The sequence below is a fragment of the Schistocerca nitens genome, chromosome 7 (assembly GCF_023898315.1).
Source record: "Schistocerca nitens isolate TAMUIC-IGC-003100 chromosome 7, iqSchNite1.1, whole genome shotgun sequence".
NCBI lineage: Eukaryota > Metazoa > Arthropoda > Insecta > Orthoptera > Acrididae > Schistocerca > Schistocerca nitens.
Window position 1 is genome coordinate 265,786,477 of NC_064620.1, and position 21,376 is coordinate 265,807,852.

The 21,376-nt window shown below is 42.8% G+C and overlaps 1 long non-coding RNA gene across 1 annotated transcript in view; it reads left to right on the plus strand.

The window, feature by feature from the left end:
• The window catches only part of LOC126195340 (uncharacterized), a 105,774-nt gene extending 85,551 nt beyond the window's left edge, over nt 1-20,223 (plus strand). The window contains exons 2-3 of the long non-coding RNA XR_007538582.1: nt 18,640-19,171; nt 19,258-20,223. This is a non-coding gene — a long non-coding RNA (uncharacterized LOC126195340). The remainder of the gene's footprint in view (nt 1-18,639; nt 19,172-19,257) is intronic.
• Nucleotides 20,224-21,376: the final 1,153 nt, after the last annotated feature.

A 21,376-nucleotide genomic window follows, 5' to 3' on the forward strand; every position in this document is an offset into this window, starting at 1 on the left:
GGAAATCATGTATTTGCTGATAGGGACGCGAATGGATTTGGTACGGACTGGCTGTTATTATAATGAAACGATACACACTAGGATCACTCCTTCGTCATTGATTCCCCAGTGCCATCTCTCATTAATTTAAGAAGTGAATTGTGTCAATAAAACCGAATATATACGAGACTTTCTCCGTGTTTTCTAAAACCCAAAAAATCAGCTAGTACATAGGTAGTAATATCTGTGAATATTCAAGGGTTATTTAGAAAAGCTGATCAACCTGTTACAAACAGATAATAGGATTTAACGAAGGCATATTGACTACGAAGGTAGCTAAATCAAATTATTTGGGGAACAAAAATTAGAAAAAATAGACTGGAACCCGACTGCTATGTTATTTCCGAGTAATAATTAAAATCACTGTCTTTGGATATATCGTGGTTGAAAGTGTGTGAATTATCTCTGGAAATAGAAAATTAGATCAATTTTCAACTGCTAATTCACACAAGATTCATAACGTGATTCAAAGATGTTTTCTGCACAACCAACACGGCGGGGAATGGTTCTCTACTAGCCAGGACAATAGATACACAAATACACAAAATTTCGAGATCAGCTCCGCTGCCGAAGGGGGGGGCGGGGAGGGGGGGAGGGAGAACGTCGAAGCGATATCAGTGCAGTTGCAACGACGTCGGGTGTGTGGGCATATTATACAAGACAGGCTTGTGAGGTGCCGTGCTGATCTGCAATCCAGTGTTGACCAGAAAATGTAATGCACTGATGCAGTCGAGGATGTACAGATGGTTGTTCAGAGTGGCATCGGAAACCGGGGTACAGGTGGCTACTTTGTGTGTATCAAGGTGTCTTATGCATTGTTCGCTCACCTCTTGCGGGCTATGAGGTGAGTTTAGCTAGTCACAAAGTTTATGACACAGGAGTGCAGTGTTACCAAAGTGGGCATTGTACCAAGTGAGGCGAGTCTCCACCTGCACAACTGCTGATGTACTGGGAGTGACAGCTGGAGCCAAGTTTTTTTAAATCTGGGGGCAATGGCGCTGCAAGAGGTCGCATATGTGGCAGTGCAGAATTGCATATCCATACCATTGTTGGGAGCTTTGTTGATGCTGTGCTTGTGTCGAGAAAATGATAAAAGCAGTCAGCCAGGGACAAGCAGTTGTCGGTTACTAGTGCCAAGTTAAGTCATCTGCACCTAGGATGGGAGCTTGATGATCCAGACCGTCCATAGAGTCTCACTAGGCGTGATGTATGGGTCTATCTTGCTGCAAAATCGCCAGCACAGTTCAGAAGGGGTCCAATCATGTAAATGTTTGTTGCAAACTACCTGTTGTAGTTGCTCTTTAGGAGTAATGGATAGGCATAGTAAGAGTGTTGGTTTTGTGGTCCCAAACTTGTCCGTAGACAACAATGCCAGGATGACGTCATAGATAACATCAGTGTGGGTGCTGAGAGGCTGAGTAGAGTGACATACTTTGTGTCACCCATGACGATGATGTTGGAGGTGAACATGCTTTCGACAGTCATGAACCACAGGCACATTGCCCATACAGAACGGCAGTAGTGTGAGCCATGAAGCAGTCGACTGTTCAGTTCAGTAGTGGTTGAAATACGGTCGCACAGCATGGGGAAAACTCCGGGTGGGCAGTGGCCAATAATGCAGGCAGGTTCATGTACCAGAGGATAGACGGCACGTCACGAAGCTCGGATGTGACAGCATGCTTATTGTGTGAACACATGTCTGATGGATACGATAATGACCGCAATACGGTCGGTATGGATCGGTAGTCCAGTTCATGGAAATATTGACAGATTGCAGGGGTAGTAGACATTACACTGGTAGTGTCTGTAACAAAGTCAATAAGGAGATTGTCAGTTGCATTGCATTGTTGTGCTTGTGCAATTTTCAATGAGCCTGCAATGTGAGAAGTGTCATTGTCACTTTTAATCCCTTGGGCAACACTTGGAGCACTGTTCATGTCTGTCGATGGTGAAGGGCGCAAGAGTTTAACAAAAGTCACGGTTGGTGTAACACAGTATGGGTGTGGTGGCCATACTGCCGCAAAGCGAATTTGCACTATTTTAGCTTTTGCTCAAAGTTCAGGGTCACCAATGTGGAATTCCGGTAAATAGTGATGATGAACGATAGACATCACAGTGGTATATAGTACACAACACACACTATACACACAAGGATACATGACATAACACATGAATTTAAAAAAGTGCCAAAATGAAGAATTTGAGGAAAATCAGTTTTAAGTGTGCTATATAATTAATGGTCATAATTGCACTATTAATGTGTTTTATTGGAAACTTAAGCAGACTGTCTATTTGGTTTCCAATGGAAATTACAAATATTGTGTTGTAATAGCGTGAAAAACTCACTGAAATTGGAAATGCAATGGAAAATCCCACAGTTCAATACTCAGCCAAAAGATAATAAAAGGTCATTCTGCTTTTGTAATACTGTATGTGATCATTATTTGTCAGGTACTATAGCATTTCAATCAATTGTTTTCTCTTTCCCTCACAGGTGTGGCTTGTAACATCAGGAGCAGATAGTTGTATTTTCTTCATGTCCTGTATTCATACATCTTTTTCTCAAACTAGGGATACCATCCCAGGCCTCAGTTTAATTTACGCCTCTCCTGGTCTTAACTCCATAAGGCTTCCATTTGTCTAACCATAGGCACTGTACTTTGGATATGTTTAGATTTGCTGTATTTATAGTACAATCTGCTGCTTTCTTGAAATCTACGAAGTCAGATGCTTTCATGTTACTGATGATAAATGGCTTTATTTACTGTATCATCCCTACATCTTCTGGTACAATAGATTTGGTAACTCAAGAATAAACATTCTTTCCAGTTACAGTATAGGTTAGTGATCAGTAATGAGACTTATCTCTTGTGATGGACGAGCTTTTGCAGGAGCAGATTTATTAATTGAACTTATGTATTCATTTCCTCCATTTTTCAGCTTTTTCCTCATTGCTGGCAGAGTACCTTCTCCTTTATTTTGTCTTTTCTTTCCACTCAAACTGTTACAAACATCTACTCCGCCATTTTATCTGACATTGAAGAATAAGCGGGCAGATCGAATAGCCTTTCATATATTAACATTAGTGGCTGTTTAACTGTATGCCCTCTGTTGGTTGCATTGGGTACTGCATTTTCATTCATGGCAGTTTGAGCTTTTTATACATTTCTGGGCTTGGAATGTAGAGCTCATATCATGCAAAATTCCTTATTATGGCACTTAGGGCCTGTTTTCATTTCAAGTTTTCCATTCTGGTTGTGTGTAGCACTTAACTCATTGTTCAACATTTTACGAACAGCTATCTAGTTTTGCAATTGAATGTATTTCAAGGGCAACTTGACCCCACTGCAACATAGCATTTCAGTGTTAGAATGTGATTCAGGGTCACTTGAATCAAAATTACATAATAAAAACTATGGCTTCAAGTAGCCCACTTCTGCACATTATGTTGACAAGTTTTTAAATCGATGAGTTTATATGCATTACTTCGTAAAAAGTTAAACTAACTATGGATAAAATTGTAAAAGTTGTGAAATTTGGAAAACAATTACTTTCTGACGATCTATTCTCTGATGGTGAGAGTATAGACGAACGTTGAGGAGTAAATAGAGCTTCTAGTGGCCAGCATATGAACTAATAAATCTATCTCTACTGAAGGCGCTGCTGCTACCTATAGGAAAATCGTAGTACAAACACTCTCATCAGTAACTGTTGCCTCTGATAACAGACCGAAACTTTTTTCCATTTTGGGCTGAATATAACCATAAGGGCTCAAGCAACCATAGTTTATAATAGATTTGTTTAGGTTAAATCTTGCAACTCTATTTTGAACCACTTCCACTTGTTCGCCTGCCTTGAAATTCTGCTTAAGTAACTATGCAGTTCCAATGGCAGTACAGTTATCTTATCAAATGGCTGTGCAGACTGGATTATCCTGCTTGGCTGTCAGCCTCCAAGCTGGAAGTGTTGTGTGACCAGTGTGAACCAATCAGAAACACTGGTCAAGTGTTTTATGTGCATCTTTTTGAGTACTATTTATGTTTTTCAGCACTAGCACAAGAACAACTGTCATATCTGATAGTGCTGACATAGAGCAGATGAGATTGTGCGAGTTTTCTGCACAGATAGGATGGATAGCTCAGGGGACGATGAAGAGACAGGGCCAAAGCGTTTATGGACAGTGCAGTGTTCCTGTAGGACAGGCCAGGTCATCTGTGCAGAGCCAAAAAACATGAGCAGGGCTACACAAGATACAGCTCAACAACCAACTGCTGCAAACAATACAAATGTGACAGAAGACGTGTGTTCCAGATCGATTCAAGAAAAATTCATACAACTCACAAAAGAGAGATCAAAACACAAGTAGCAGCGACCATCAGAAGACTTCAAGAAAGTCTCCAACATTAGACCTGGAATTTCTTCAGACAAAAACGAACGCCAAATGAACAACACAGACATCAGCCAATAGCGTCTGAGCAGCTGTTTCCGACTGTTCATCACAAGAAAAGCAACAGGAAACAGAAACAGTCCTTGGAAATGCCATCCGCGAACAAGAAAGCAACACAAATACCAAGAGCAAGTAAATATGAACCAGTTCAAACAACAGTTCCAAATGCTGCAGAAAGTCAACCAGGACCCACCTACTTCAGACACTCACCAGACAGCTACAAAAGCCAAAATTCCACCGTTACGATCAATTACACAGGAAAATACCCCAAACCATACACTGCCCCTAAACAGAAAATGTCTGGACTTGTGAAAGCAATATAATAAAGTAACCAAATTAAATAGCCCTTTAACCCTCGAGATGATCGAAATGCTGCACCCCAATTTCTTCAAGAGATAAATATGCCACTATGTACCAAACAGCCGGCAGCAGATAGAAACCAACAAGTTGTTATCAAATGGATACCTGAGGAAGTTGTGGAAGAGGAACTTCATGAAGAACTGAAGAGACAAATTTAATGTCACATATGTGCAACAATTCAAGAGATGAAACTGAAACACAAAAATGCTCATTCCACAGCCTACTTATTGTGTCACACTTCTCAGAGGACCTCAAAATGCAACATGCGATACAACATCATGCTCAATACTAGAGTCAAGTTGAAGATTACAAAAATCAATTGCACTCAGAAGTTCTTTCATACAGAAAATTATTGTACAATGTCTAATAAAATGCATCAGATGTGGAGACATTCACCATTCTAAGAACTACAGACATCCTCGCAACCAATCACCTAAATGTGCTAACTGCAATCAGTCAGAACACCTAGCTTCCTGGAGAGGATGCGAGGAGAATCAGAAATAAGTCAAATCATATCAGCTAGCACCACAATAACGTAGAAACAACCACCCCAGCCTACAGAAACAACATTTGATTTCCAGACAGAAGTCTTCCCACCGCTATGAATATCCTCATGAAATCACAACAGCAATTCAAACCAGGACAGAACCCAAAAGGGAAGAAAAATTAGCAACGTCATAAGACAGAAAAGGAACGGAGGAGGACAAAACCCATAGTCTGAATAATCCCTGGGACTATTATGTTTAAAAAACGCAACCTCATAGCTACAATAATGGACACAGAAGGAAAGTTAAACAATTCGACTGACATGAAATGTATTCACAGTCGCGAATCTAGACAACCATCTACACATAATGGAATAACAACACTGCATATTTGTGCCAGATGAGGACTGAAATGTGCATTTACTGCTTATCACGAGTTTCCTCTTCCTTTCTTTTTTTTTCCAATGGAACCTCCCCAGCGCCTACAATCAGGGACAGGAGCAAAGTGGGTAGGGGTTGCAACGTGAGGCCTGGAGAGCATATGGAGTGGGTAACAGAGATATAAATGACATCAATTAGACAACGCTTTTTTTTTTAACAGCACCAAGTGTAGCAGGAAACCAACAACATGAGGAAGAGGGAGTGTCATTACACTACACTTGATAAGAACCTTCCAATGATCAGAGAAAATCGGTACTAGGAGTGAAGAATGCGTGGATCAACTTCTCGTTGCAGTAACATCCCGATTCTGGGGTGGATTAAGAAAAACATTAGAAAGAAAATTATAGAAAAATTGTTTCTCTTTGAGTCAGCGAACAACCACTATGTTGTTGGTTAAGTAAGTGTTAGAAGTCAAGGACATTTTTCTTGCCATAGGCAAACAAGTACTGCATGTGCATGTGCCCAAATCTGGTTTTCGGAGTTTGTCCTTATTTGGGGGAAGTATCCTGAGTCTGAAGAGAGGAGCAGGTGAGGAGATACTGAAGGGGAGTCATACAGATTATAAATGCTAGCATCTGTAGCATCAAGAACCAGACACCTATTGCTGATCTGCACAACAGGCGACACACAATGGGGTGTCTGTAAGGTGAAACGCATACAGGTGTGACCAACATACTTGCTTCCCATTGACCATAAGGTTCCATGCAGAATGGACATGAGTGGCAAGATAAGGAGCACACACCAGTGGCCATACAGCATGCCAGTCGACATGGGATGCTTCCACTCAACCACATTCAGTGTTCTGTTCTGCTGGAGAAAACCATACATCGCCATTGTACACATCAGGCAAACTGGCAGTAGTACAGTAAAGACAAAGCTCAGTTCAAGGAAAAAATGATGGAAATAAAAGAATGGCAACAGGACATCTGAAAGTGGGATAGGGGCTGAAAGAGAGAGAGAGAAAGGGAGAGAGAGAGAGAGAGAGCGCATGCGCATGGTACAAGAGTCTCCAGCAACAGGCTGGTGAGGCATGTGGGGCAACGGCATCACAGCAGCATCTGAGAGCTGACAAAAAGGCCTGCTGCATGATACAGACCATAACTGCCCCTGCACCATGGGAGGGTATGGGAGTTGTACCATATATGAACAGAGTAAACCGTGGCAAACATACAAACCCAGAGCTGCTAGCATGCAGTGGGCCATGGACAGCAGAATGGGGAGTGTCTGTCCCACATGAAGGATACATGACACCAAATATACATTAATATGTTGTGTCTGTTGCAGAAGATCAAGGACTAGGAGATCAGCTCATCTTGGGACAGCAGGCGCCGGCAATTGAGGGCAAATTGAGTGCTGCAGATCGCCCATGAAACTGAATCCTAAGCATCATATAATAACGCCTACACACAATGGAGTAGCGCTGTACTCAGGAAGACCTGCACCTATGACATAGTGCACAATTTCCAGAAATTAAGACAGCTACCAGAAACTTCTCTGTACGTGATGATCCATGTCAAGGACTCCCTGACATCGGCACCCCTGTGAAGAATGAGGATGAGGTCAATCACATAAGCAGTGTCCACATAAGCAGTTCAGCAGTGGCCACCAAAAGACATCATAGAAAAGTATTAAAGGAGGCTCCAGAACAACAGTTCCATGGCTAAAGCATACAACAGTGCAGACGGTGGGCAGCCCTGATACGCCGAACATCAGATGAAGATGGAAGTCGTGAGGCAGCTATTGTAGAGTATGCAGATGTCACTCCATGAAGGAGATGCATTATGATGTTGATGGTAGTATGAGGGTGTCCCATATTGTGGAGCACCCATTCCAGGTAGTCATGGTCCACTCAACTGAATGGCTAGCCGAAAGCTAATGCACATGATTAGCACAGGCATGAGTGATTAAGTCTCGATAGGGAAAGGGGACAGTGCAGATGTCACTGGCGCCACCTAAAGAAGGTGAAACCATGTAATGAGACTCTGACAGCTGTGCAGCCAACAGCCAAGTAAAGACCTATGTATCACTGTTGAGCAATGTCAAGGGGCGATAATCGCATATCCATCATGTACTCCAAGGCTTGTGGATGAGTGTAGGACACCACTGAGGAAACAGTCAGGGATCTGCACAATAGGCAACATAAGGTCTCAACAGATTTCCGTCCATGCTGGTGCCACCAGGGGATGAAATGTTTGATAAATCTCTAGTGAGGGACCATTGGAGCCTGGCAACTTGTTCGTAGAGCCTGCCTTGATAGCATCATGGACTTCATCTTCCATGAAGTCTGCAAACAGATTCATTGTTGCATCCCCAGGAACTGAGCCAAAGGAGAGTCAGGAGACTGCCACAATGTTGGCAGGTTATTTATGTCGTGCAGAGTACAGTGCAACATAATGTGCATGAAGGGCATCCTGTATCGCTTTGGTTATCTAAACTACATCCATCATCAGTTGTAAGAACATTAATCAAAGTTCTCCAATGGTGGCACTAACCCATCCTTCAGGGCAGTATCCAGAGAGGACAGTGAGCTGTGCCTTGGCACATTTCACGATCGCCTGACACTCTAGCAAATAAGGTTTTGTAGTACATTCCCAGAGAATGGTGAAGTAGAAATCCTGGGTTTGTCGCCACCATGCCATAACCTCCCTTCTGTAACCAGTCAAGGCCTTGCAGAGGGTAGACTTTGTGCAGATGATTCCCCCCCTCCCCCCCCCACATGACAGCACAGACTGATTGTGACATCAACAACAAGCTGTCCATGTGGCCTTGATGAGCTCTCAACAGTTGGGTGAAGTAAGATGGATCATTTCCAGTTTCTGTGGTCCCCAGCCATGACACATCCTTTTGTGGCAGAGGTTGATAGCACAGATATGGACGTCGTGATCAGAGAATGCAACAGGCCAGACAGCAGCCGCCTGAGATTCACCAACAATATCATGGGAGATACAAATACGATCAAGGCGACTGGAAGAATGACTACTGAAATGCGTAAACCATGGACGATCGCCATGAACACACTCCCAAGAGTCCACAATGTTGAGATGCTGGACAACTGTCGATAGTGCCGCTCACAGAGAGTGACACAGCAGTTGGTCTTTGGGCACCTGGGTGGAGTTAAGTTGCCTCCCATGATCAAGGCATTCTGCAGATCCAGCAAGAGATGCACAATTGACTTGGAGAAGAAAGTGGAACATTCCCTGTGGCGACACAAACCACGTGGTGCATAGATATGATGATCCTGATACCACCATAAGTGAAGACAATACCTCTGGCATCCAGGAGGTAGGCAGCTGCATCAATGAGGTTCAAATGGTTCTGAGCACTATGGGACTTAACTTCTGAGGTCATCAGTCCCCTAGAACTTAGAACTACTTAAACCTGACTAACGTAAGGACGTCACACACATCCATGCCCGAGGTAGAATTCGAACCTGCGACTGTAGCGGTCGCGCGGTTCCAGACTGTAGCGTCTTGAACCGCTCGGCCACCCCGGCCGGCGCCATCAATGAGGATACCATCATGCAAGAGGACTGCCACCACACTACCAGTAGGGAAAGCATGGGAAGCACAAAAAGCTACAACATGCACCTCCTTAAGGAGGGCAACGTCACCATCTACTGCATGCAGCATTTCACGGAGCAATGCCAGTTGTTGGCATGCTTGAATGTTACTGAAATTGATCATGGCTGTTAGATAAGTTTGAAAAGGTGACATCACCAGGAGGACAGGTGATGGAAACATGGAAAGCACACAGGAAGCTGCCTGACAGGCTGCATAGAATGGGACATCTCTGTCATGGAAGTGAGTTGACCCCACCAAGGGAGTTCCATCGCAGTTTATGCCCCCAGAATGTCCATGCTCAGCTTCAACATCAGCTGCCCCAGGAGACAGACATCTCACTCGGCTGTTTGGGTGGAACACTTTCAGAGTTGTGACAACAGGCAGTGTCAGATACAGAAACCAGGCCAACTGTATCAGATGCAGGGAAGGGAATGTCAGTGGTGGATTCTAACTGGATATGGTGGTAGGGAGAGATGTCGTGTCAACGGGTACCAGGATGTTGGATGACAGCACATCATCAGTAGGAGGGTCATGATCCTGTGGTCACATCTGATGGAGGTAGTCATCAGAAGGGGTATGACCTGTTTCTTCTGCTTCCTCAGTGACCAATGCTTCCTAACACGCTGTTCCATGAAGATGTTGGATGACTGTCATCGGACACATGGACAAAGGGAAGAAAAAAAAGGTTGGTACAGCACCATGATCATCAGCTATGTGGTCAGAACAGACGTCTTGTGGCTTCCAATGACCATTGTCCATTGGGACTGCTGCTGACAGCAGTGCAGGATAGAAAGGCAAAGTATCCATTATGTTGTTGAGAGGAGTCAACGCCAGTGGCGACTGATTCGGAAAGGGTACAGCAGGCAGTCCCCCCATGTACACATAAGATAGAGGTAATACAGTGGGCACCACAGGGAGAGCTACATCTCCGACGGCATCTGATGCAGTCTGTGTCAGATACATTACAAATGGACATTGCCTTCCTGGTCACAACCTGAAAACTGCACGGCTGGCCATCGTACATGACAGCTGTGCATCTGGCAATAACCAAGTTTCCTTGATTATATTTTGATCTCATGGACACCAATGGGGACACGGTAGGCTTTCCGAAGTCTTCTATGTTTCAACAACATGCGTGACGACATGGCCTTACGATTTGAAGGTGGACAAGACAACGTCCAACATCACCTCAAATGAGAGTTTGGGGGCCAAAACCAGCGTAATCAACCATGACAGCTCCTATATGGCCGTCAGAGTATCGGAAGCTGAGATTGTGAGCCTGGCGCTGCACCACGTTGGCGCACATGCCTTCATTCACTACCTTGAAGTACACAGTGGTACTAATGATCGAAAAATAAATCTCAAGAACATTTTGCGTTGGGAGTCGCATTTCATCCAATGTAAATCTTTTGACATCATATACTTTTGGTCGTTCATGATCCAAAGGAAACGTTAATTTAATTGCAGGTTGATGATATGAAAAAGCTATGATGGTCAATGAATATGGACACAAAGACAAGCCACTGAACAGAAGTAAACAAATGCGTGCTGGCTCACAAGCTGCCCCTAGACTAGACACCTCACCACTGCCAAAGGCAGACTGTGCCCTTAGGCTATCCAAACATGACTCACGACCAGACACAAACTTCTGTATGTCCCCAACCATCCATTATGTATTTTACTTGAAAGTCGCTTGTCTGGTGTTTGCGGATGAATGCGATATTACAATGTCTGTGTTATTCTGCGTTACAATCCAGTATTCTGGAACACTGTATCGTAATTCAGAATAAAACATGCACTGCAGTATCCTATCAGATTCAACTGACTTTCTCTCAAAATGTATATTTTTGATAGAAGGTATAATGCAGATCTTCTCCAGTGAGTAATGGATCATACTTCTCAACTGAAAGAACATCTCATATTTTGCATATACAATGCAAACAGCATTAAGAATGAGAACCAGAAGTTTCATTGAACGCTATAGAGTTGATGTTATGTTCGTATCAGAAACACAGCTACGACCAACCCAGGGATTCAGAATTAAAAACATGACTGACTGACTATCACACTGACAGACCTAACACAATAGGAGGAGGTATGACAATATTTTTGTAGTCCTCACTTACATATAGCTATGAAATCATTTAACAGCTAATGTCCTAGAAGCAACAGCAGTAGCTATAGAAATATCTAATTGGAAAATTACGTTGACAGCTGCCTACTTACGATCAGGAATTGATATTGAAGCTGATGATTTCATCACACTACTTGATCGTTTCGACAAAATCTTGCTTTGCAGAGATCTAAGTCCGAAGCACATAGCATGGAATTCTTGTCAAGGGAATCTGAGAGGAAGGTGACTTTACGACCTCGAACAGTTCCAATCAATAACTGCTGGATCAGAAGATCCAATATATATACCAATAATACAGAACCATAGACCAGCTGTGTTGGATATAGCAGTCATCAAGAGCATTAGCCCAAACCTCAACCTAAGAACCGTCAAATTTGACATCAGGTCACTAACCTGTTCTTAGCCATATTTCATAACCAATAGCTCCAGCAGTGTCACTAGGAAAAATGGCAGTGAATTGGGGCCAGTTCCAACATTGGCTAATTAACAATATTAGACCAACAGAAAAGTCATCACAACTGAAATTATTGACGGAACAGTTGAGACACTATCAGGAAAATCAAAAGAGCACCCAGGCAAGCTTCAGAAATCACATATGTTGAGAATCACTACTATGAAGCACTTCCACCTGCACTTCAAAACATTCGAGATTAAATAACAGAATCAGGAAACAATGGCAAAGATCCTGTAACCCAGCTTACACAAGAGAAATGGAGCAATTGTCAATAGAACTGCCTAGAAGAGCCAGGAAATGGCGCTCTGAACTGTGGAAAGCTCGAAGGTCAAGCCTACAGTTATGATCGCAAGATGAATGGCAACTTAACTTCATCATTTGAAACCCACAATAAACAAAAAGGGCTCTACTGAACAAAAATAGACTCACGTTTGACCCCTGGAAACATTATTAATATAAAAAATATCAAAAATGACCAAACTGAGGACAATGGAACAGAATAATCAGCCAACCTAATACGCAACACCAGAAGCAGAGACCAGCCAGAACTGACCATGCCATATGAGCTGAAACGAATCACCAAGAACCTCAATATCAAGTCAGCAACAGAACTGATGGTATAACTAATGACCATGTCAAACACCTGTCGCAGAAGTCACCAGTATTGCTAACTAGAATATTTCCCTTCCAAATGGAAAATGGCAGAAGTATTGCCAACTCTCAAACCTGGTAAAGACTTCAAAGATCCAGGTTGCTCCAGGCCTTTAAATCTATATCAACATAAAATACGTGAAAGAATATTACTGACAAGAATCCGACCACCATTATTGGACAACAGTGTCAAAGACCCCAAACGATTCGCATATCAACAGAAACTTCCAGCAGAGATAAAACTTCTCCACATATCATAATACCTGGCTTATAATATGAAAATCACACAAGTGTGGAGAGAGAAACTAATCACAAAACTGAAAGACAATACAGACCTGCCAAAGTACTACATAAAAATCGTAGACAGCTTTTTAATGGACGGAAGGTTTTATGTACAAATTGACAGGAAAGGTCAGACAGCAAAACACAAACCGAAGAAATTCCGGAAGGCTTGGTACTTTCGCCCACTCTGTTCACCATATAAGTGAATGATCTCCCACAACTGCAGAACATTCTATCAGAGCAGTTTGCAGATGACACAGCAGTCACGTCTAGCAGCAAACAACCCAACACTGCCATAAACAGACTTCAACATCAACTAGACATTCTTCAACTCTGGGCGGCCGATAACAGCATCAAGACTAACCCCCAGAAAACAAATGCTATCCTCTTCACTCGCTGATGACCAGTACTAGACAGAAAACTGGCAATCAATGGACAAGAAACAGAATGGATTCAGCAAACTAGGTATCTTGTTATCATACCGACAAAAAGCTGACATAAATTCAGCATGTAGCAGCAAAATCAGAAAAGGTAATAAAAACAATTTATGGGCTGTATCCCATGCTTAGTAGCACTGATATGCTTACCAGCACCAAACTGAGCCTCCATCAAGCGACTGTCACACCAATGATATTGTATCGCTGTTGCTCCTGGGGCACAGCCAGTAAATCCAAATTCAAGAAACTACTACCAATCCAAAACAGATGTCTTTGCATAATACTCAGATACCCAAGAAAGACATGAATACCAACCATGCGCAATGAGCTAAACATTACCATTCAAATGACGGACCAACTATTCGGAATTTACTAGGCAAAATCGACAGAATGAGGCGTCATACTAGGTAGACCGCAGACATCGCCACAACAGAACCACAAATCTGGCACAAAACGAAGGTCTCCTGTGCAATAATAGAGGACCCACAATAAAGAAAAGAGCTGCAGCACTCTGACCGTGACACAGTGCATGTAAAAAGTAAATTAATTAATAAAATCCAACTGGCTGCTAACTGCCGCCCCCACATCTGCATCACCAGGGTCATGCACCCTCCACCCGTAACTCCCCCCCTTCCCCTATGCTACACCACTGCAGAGAGCGTAACAGATCCAACAATAATTCAAATACATTGTAGTCATTTTCACAAGTTTTGAAAAGGACGACCTGCTGAGTGTGAATTCTACCAGCAGTGTCAGGTACTTGGTGGCGAGATGTTGAGTGTGGCGACCCCATAAAGCTCTCTGTTTAGCGTCGAATATTTATTCCACCTGTGGCCTGAGTCAATCTTATCACAACACAGTGATGCTTAATGCGACCAGTATTGTCAATTTAGTTTTTTACCCAATACGTCTAGTTTATTTCACAATTCTGTTCATAGGAAAAATAATTAATCCTGCCAGTGGGATTGCTCGCTTTTCAGTTTCTCTTGGCGAGTTATTTTTCGTAAAGTTATTCAAATATAAAATTATTAAAGTTTGTACACATTTTAAACTGAATGTGGAAACACAGATGGCTAATAATACACTGCCAGAAAAAGCTTAGTACATCTGGGAAAGCGACGTCGATTTTGATCCGATGACAGCATACGCCATCTGGGGGATAGTAACTATACTGATAATAATTTCAACATCGTCTGCCGGCTGATAGTATTGTGGAATAGCTACCAGAGATCCAGAGAACCCTGTAGTAGGGAATGCTCACAGCCAGAAGGCTCAGTGTGGTGCAAACATGTGAAGCAAGTAGCATCATGCCATTGAGGTGCACTCGTGCTTCCTAAAGCCAACAGAACGAATTTGAAGGGGTCAAATTGTTGCCTTACGAGTGGCGAGGTGGTTCTTTTGGAGAATTACCTCACAAGTTGGAAGTTCTGCATCAGTTGTGCAAAGATGTTACCAGTGGTCATTTGAAGCGTCTCACATCTATAGATGATATACTGGATGTCCACACAACACAGACGCCTGCTGGGATCGTCATTTTGGAAGGGCAGTTGGGGCATATTGTACAGCTACCATAGCACAGATAAGAAAGTGTGTAAGCCCAGACCTGTCAGCACCAACTGTTGCGAACCTATTATTAGCAGTGGGTCTATGGGCACGGGCACCTGTGGCCCATCTTCCTCTCAAGCCATAACATTGATGTGCATTGTCATCTAGTGCTATTAGAGGATCACTTGGAAGATGGAATGGCATGCCATAGTCTTTAGCAATGAAAGGGGATTCTGACTGCAAGCATATGATGCTCGTTTGCACATACAATGTGCACTGTCTCATAAAGTGCACGAGTCCAAGAACACTTGCTCCACCCCAGGCCTTATGGTCTGGGGTGCTGTAACCTACATCTCTCATTCACATTTAGCTTTATTGGAGGGGACGCTAAGCAGCACTCGGTAAGTACGGAATGTTATTAGACCTGTTCTTTTGCCATTCTTGCAACAGGAAGGTGATGTGTTGTTCCAACAGGTTAATGCTCACCTACACACTCTCAATGTGCTCTGCAATACGTGCAGGAACTTTCCTGGCCAGCCTGATGTCCAGACTTGTCTTCAGCCGAGCGCATGTGGAAAATGGTAGGACGAGAAGTGTCTCTTACCACTCATCAAGCAAGAACTCTTACAGAAGTACATGAACAGGTCAAGCGGGCATGGCATGAGGTATTCGAGGACAGTATTCGCCGTCCGTACGATCGGATGAATGCCAGAGTCAGTACCTGCATTGCTGCCTATGGAGGCTACACCACATACTGATACAGGTGTTTCCGTATGGGTCGATACCTGATACCTCAGAACCGCTTGTGCTACTGATCTGTAGATGTAATTATTGCATGTAGTCCATATGGACTGTTCCAACAATAAATCTTGAGTGAATGAAAAACCTCTAAAAGGTATACCAATTTTTTCTGGCATTGTATGACGGATGCTCTGATACAGTAGAAAAAGGAGGTATGCCTTCAAAAGGTAGACATGAATATCAAAAAGAAATGTTCAGAATGAAAATCATAATCAGTATTTTACTGTCTCATCACATGCAGATGTATATAATTGATTTAATGTACTTGAGACTCGACTTACTACTTCTTCTTGGATTATGAATGTTATTGGCAAAGGGTGACATTCCTAGTTAGCAAGACACATAATAAACTGAGGTGGCACTATCATATGGTTAAGATAGCTAAAACCCCTTTTCTATAGCCACCACAACTATCTGATCTATTGTTATCACACGTCATAATGTGCTAACATTTTCCAAACATTAGCAATTCGTGTAAATGTGGTGAGCTGTGTGTACTATCCCACTACTCAGCTAGTCACATATTGGAATCTACCTAGAAACCACATCCCGGCTGGCTGTCACACTGACACTAATCATTAATCTGTCAGGTGGTTTGATCTGCATCTGGCATGTCTGCCCAAATGCTGGAAGTGGCACTCCGTTGCTTGTGGCTATTCAGGCAGGTTGTACGGGAAACATGTCAATACAAGTAAAATAATTCGGATATGTACAATCTGTCAAACCTAAAATCTTAATTTACATTCATCAATACAACTGTATGGCATTACACTCCATAGAATACTTTACCATTATTTAAACATTCCACTACCGAATAACAGTTTTGCACAAGGACGACAATCAGTTTTCTTCTCAGTGCACATACATCAACATACATAGTGTGCAAGCTATCTTAAGGTACATTGTACTACCCCTAGTCATTTCCTTTCCTGTTCCACTTGCAAATGGAGGATCATTCAGCAGCCATCTGCAAATGCCATTTCTATAAATTTCCTGAATATTGTTTTGCGATATGAACATCGTCTTCCCTCCAGCGATTGCCATTTATGTACATCAAGTATCTTCGTAATATGCACATGCTAAAAAAACCTACCAGTAACAAATCTAGAAGCAAATCTTTCAGTTGCTTCAATGTCTTCTTTTAATATGACCTGGTAGTATCCCAAACACTCCAGCAGCAGTCAATAATGAGTCACACTAGTGTTTTAAAAGAGGTCTCCTTTATAGACGAGCTACACTTTCCTAAAATGCTCCCAATAAACTGAAGTCCACCATTCGTCTTCCCCACTACTTTTGTTGCACTAAAGGATTTATGACCTCCCCTGGGGATTGATTTGTGGCCCACAGGGGATAGTCCTTCCTTCTGAAAAACACCCACCCCTCACCCTCACCACGCCTCTCTGAGGAAGCTCCAATCCTCCCCCTCCTCCTTAAGTACTCATTACATTTCATATTTCTTTGCAACATTACACCTACAGATTTAATCACTGTAACTGTGTCAAGCAGCACCCTACTAATGCTGTACTCGAAAGTTACAAGATTGTTTTTCCTACTCACCTCAACTTAAATTTTTATACATTAAGAGTAAACTGCCACACATCACACCAAATAGAAATTATGTCTAAGTAATTCTGTGTCGTCCTATAGCTACTCAACAACGATGCTTTCCTGTACATTGTAGCGTCATCAGCAAGCAGTCACAGATTTGTGCTCACTCTATTGTTGAACCATTTATATACAGAGAGAACAAGAGAGATTCTGTCACACTTATCTGGGCTACTGGTGACGATGACTTGTCTCTGATGAGCACCCATCATCAAAGACAACATATGGATTTCGATTACTTAAGAAGTCTTCAAGGCACTCACCCATCTGGGAACGCAATCTGTATTCTTGGACCTTCATTAACAGTCAGCAGTGGTGCACCATGTGAAATTTTTCTTGGAAATCTAGGAACAAGGAATCTGTCTGTTGCCCTTCATCTATGGTTCACAGGATATCGCTTGAGGAAAAAGCAAGCTGAGTTTTGCACGAGTGATGACTTCTACATCTATGCTAGTTTGTGGGCAAAGACTTTTCTGTCTTGAGGAAATTTATTAGAATGGAACTTTATTGAGACAAAGTAGATTCTGGGCCGTTTTGTTGTGTGGGTTGCTTACATTCAGGGGAGGCATACATCAGGAGCAACCCACTCCCCCTCCCCCTAACATATTGTTGCACTAAAGGATTTATGACCTCCCCTGGGGGTTGATTTGTGGCCCACAGGGGATAGTCCTTCCTTCTGAAAAACACCCACCCCTCACTTTCACCCCACCTCTCTGAGGAAGCCCCAATCCTCCCCTTCCTCCTCAGTGATGTAAATATGGCCTCTCTGCTCACCCATCTGGAAATTGGCAGGAAAAGACTCAATTTCTGCTTAGCTGCTGGAGAGGAAGGATCTCACGATAGGAAATTCAAATCAATGTCAACTGATGTAATAATATATTGTTCAATTCACTTTGCATATTGTTTATTTAATCAGTTTGCAGGAGGCAGGGCTCTACCACTTAGGTAGAGCTCATGTCTGCACCCCCGCCCCCACTTTCCATCATGTAATAACTGTAAGAATCAAGGAATGGAATGAAGTGCAATAGTTGCTATTTTGCGTCAACCACGCGAGTGTCTGCCAGCTGTGTCGTGGAGCAATGAAAGTGCGTATCTGTATGCCACCGAGGTTAGGTTGCTACTGAGGTTCTAGTTGCATGAGCAGCCACCAGATGGCAGCAGTATTCCAGTCTATGTACAGCTGTGAGACAAGAAGAATCTCACTATGGAGTGCTCATGTGATGATGAAAGAAAGATGTGGTATACTATAAGTTTTTATGGATATTTTAGCTCAGTTTTGGAACTATGTTATTGCAATGCTTCAGTATGTAGTGTCCTCTTGAGATGGTAGTATTATAATGCACTCAACTGACAAGATTTTGAGAGAGGAGTTTAATAAGTGTAACCTGTAACTTACAGCTGAGGACTTCAGGCATAGCCTACTACACAAGAAATGGAAGAAGATGATAATGGATGAGACTGGGGTGAATACTTTTCAGCAAATAATGGCAATGCATCGTGAATCATTTCGCAACTGATACAGACTACTGCCTGCATTGGAACTATTCGTGTTTTGTGAAACAGCCAGTCAATCCTCAGTGCAAGAGTCAACTTTATCCCATTGCAGTACCTCAGACTGAGTGAATCAGAGTTGTTCACCTTGGTGTATTGGCCTTGACTGAGCTAGTTCACAAAAATGCCATAGAGGGGGCTTGAAATGGTTTTTCCCCACCATTTCCGTAAGGAACCAATAAGAATGCAGGATTCACCCTCTCACTCACCTGAAAATTCGCAGGAGCCAGTAGAAACGATGCATCTGGTCACATGGTCATGATGTAAGGGAATTATAAGATGTATGCCCTCTCAGTCGCCGTCAATCAGTGAAAAACAATGAAGTATGAACAGCAGCTAAGGTCTTCATCCACCTCCATCTATCGGAAGATGCATAAAAGTAAGTACATGTGGTTCAGCTCCACGTCTGTGTTCAACTCCATCTCTTTGTCTGTGGATGCTTATTATTTCTTCTCATTTGTTCAGTGACCTCCAGCATCTCCAGACCGGCAGCAACCTCCAGTGTGTCTGAACCACTGGCTCATTGGGATCTGCAGCAACCTCTTACCTGTCATGACCAGCAGTGGCAGCAGCACTGTGGGATCCTGTAGAGCACAGACCAGCATGTTTGATCGGGACTAGAGGTTACCGTTATCCATCTCGCTTTTCGATTTGTGTAATGTAGATATCCAGCCAGTCTCCAACTCTTGGAAACATTGAGCTGCGGGTTCTACACTACACAGCGCAGGTTAGTACTGGTCTCTGACATACACATCATCCCAGAACATAGTGGTGTTACTGCGGACAGAGTGTTGACATAGTGGGTAATGAGCTGCCTATTCTTCCCAGTGATCTTGTGCATTTCACTTCACTCATAATTTAACAGCTAGCAGATCAAAGCGCTGAAATATTGGTATAGACACAGCAGGGGACAGTTAATGGTGTGTTGTGTAAGAGATTGAAAATGCATTGAGAAATGTCAAACTGTGATTTACAGAGCTGGAATGGGATGAACTGTGTTGCGCAGAACCCTAAATCTGTTAACAGACGACCTCCGAGGATGTTCCACCTGATCCATGCCCAGACATTTTCTCTGCTGGCCTGACCCTATCTATCTACCATAGTGTGGCACTCATGCTGAGATCTGGAGACTGATCCATTTATCTACAACATTCCACTTTTACGAACTTGCTTGACCTACAAATGGTGCTATTTGTTGTGTTGGAAAGACTGAACTGTGGGCTGCCGTGAGTTCAAACTGTGTATAAAGACGTGAACTGTCTCCTTACGTATAGAATGTATGTAGACGATTTAGAACACTATATCAACATAATGCCAAAAGAAGAGGCTAAAGGAATATCAATCACTTTGACGATAACACATGCTGAATTCTGTCCATACAGGAAAGCTTTATTTGCTATTTTGTATACTCCTGAAGGTAAAGAAAGAGCCACTTGATTTTTTTAATGTAGTACATCCAATGAATCGCTGTTGAATAAAATAATATATATTACCAGAAACTATGGTTTGAATTTGTTCATACCTTACATTATAATGTTACTGCTATCAATATTTTCAATGCAGTGTCTGGTATACTTCATCAGCACCAAGCTCTGTGAATAACCTCTTCACCACAGTCAACGTCTTCAGTCACTGTTAAACAAAATGATGGACTAAACTTTTATGTATAGCATGTGACTACTGCACCTCAGCTGACGACACACACACACACACACACACACACACACACACACACACACACACACACACACACACATGTTTAGGAAAAAAAGGAACAGAACGACTTGAATGACTAAAGATATGATGATCATATTCACAGCACATGTACATTAGTATATTCTGCAGAAATGAATAGCTTTTCTGTCACTTGGTTCAGCATGTGTACTGTTATGTAATAGGTACAGAGTCTGCCATAGTTCCGGATAACCTGTTCCATGCACGATCACATCGATCCATATTAGGTGCAAATGGCGTCCTGTGCTGTAGCCATGCATATTGCGTTAACATGGTTACAAAGTTTATTGGAGGTGGTTGGCATTGAGTCACAGTGCTGCACCTGTTGTTTCACCGTATCCCCCACGTTTCCGATTGGCAAAAAGTCTGGTGATCTGTCAGACTAGGGCAAAAGACTGACATCCTATGACACCAAGATGGCATGTGTTCATGCAGCAACGCGTGGTCATGCATTGTCTTGCTGAAAAATGGCGTCTGTTGTGTTGTGCAGAAAGGATATGGCTACGGCTCACAGGATGTCATTCATGTAGGTCACACTGGTCACTGTCCCCAGGATATGCACCAACTGTGATTTGTGGCACCTCACACCATATGGCCTTGACTTGGATCTATATGTCATGTGGTTATGATGCTGCTATCCCTGGCTGAGATGAACCAAAATGAGGCCATCATTTCAAACTAACAGAACCTGGATTCGTCCTAAAATATTATCGGATGCCGTTCCTGTCCTCAATGACATCGTTGCTACACCATAGCATGTTTCTGCACGTTGTTGTTTTGGCGGAGGAGACCAGACAGTGAAGTCATCAATTTCACCGGATTAGGGAAGGACATGGAAGGAAATCGGCTA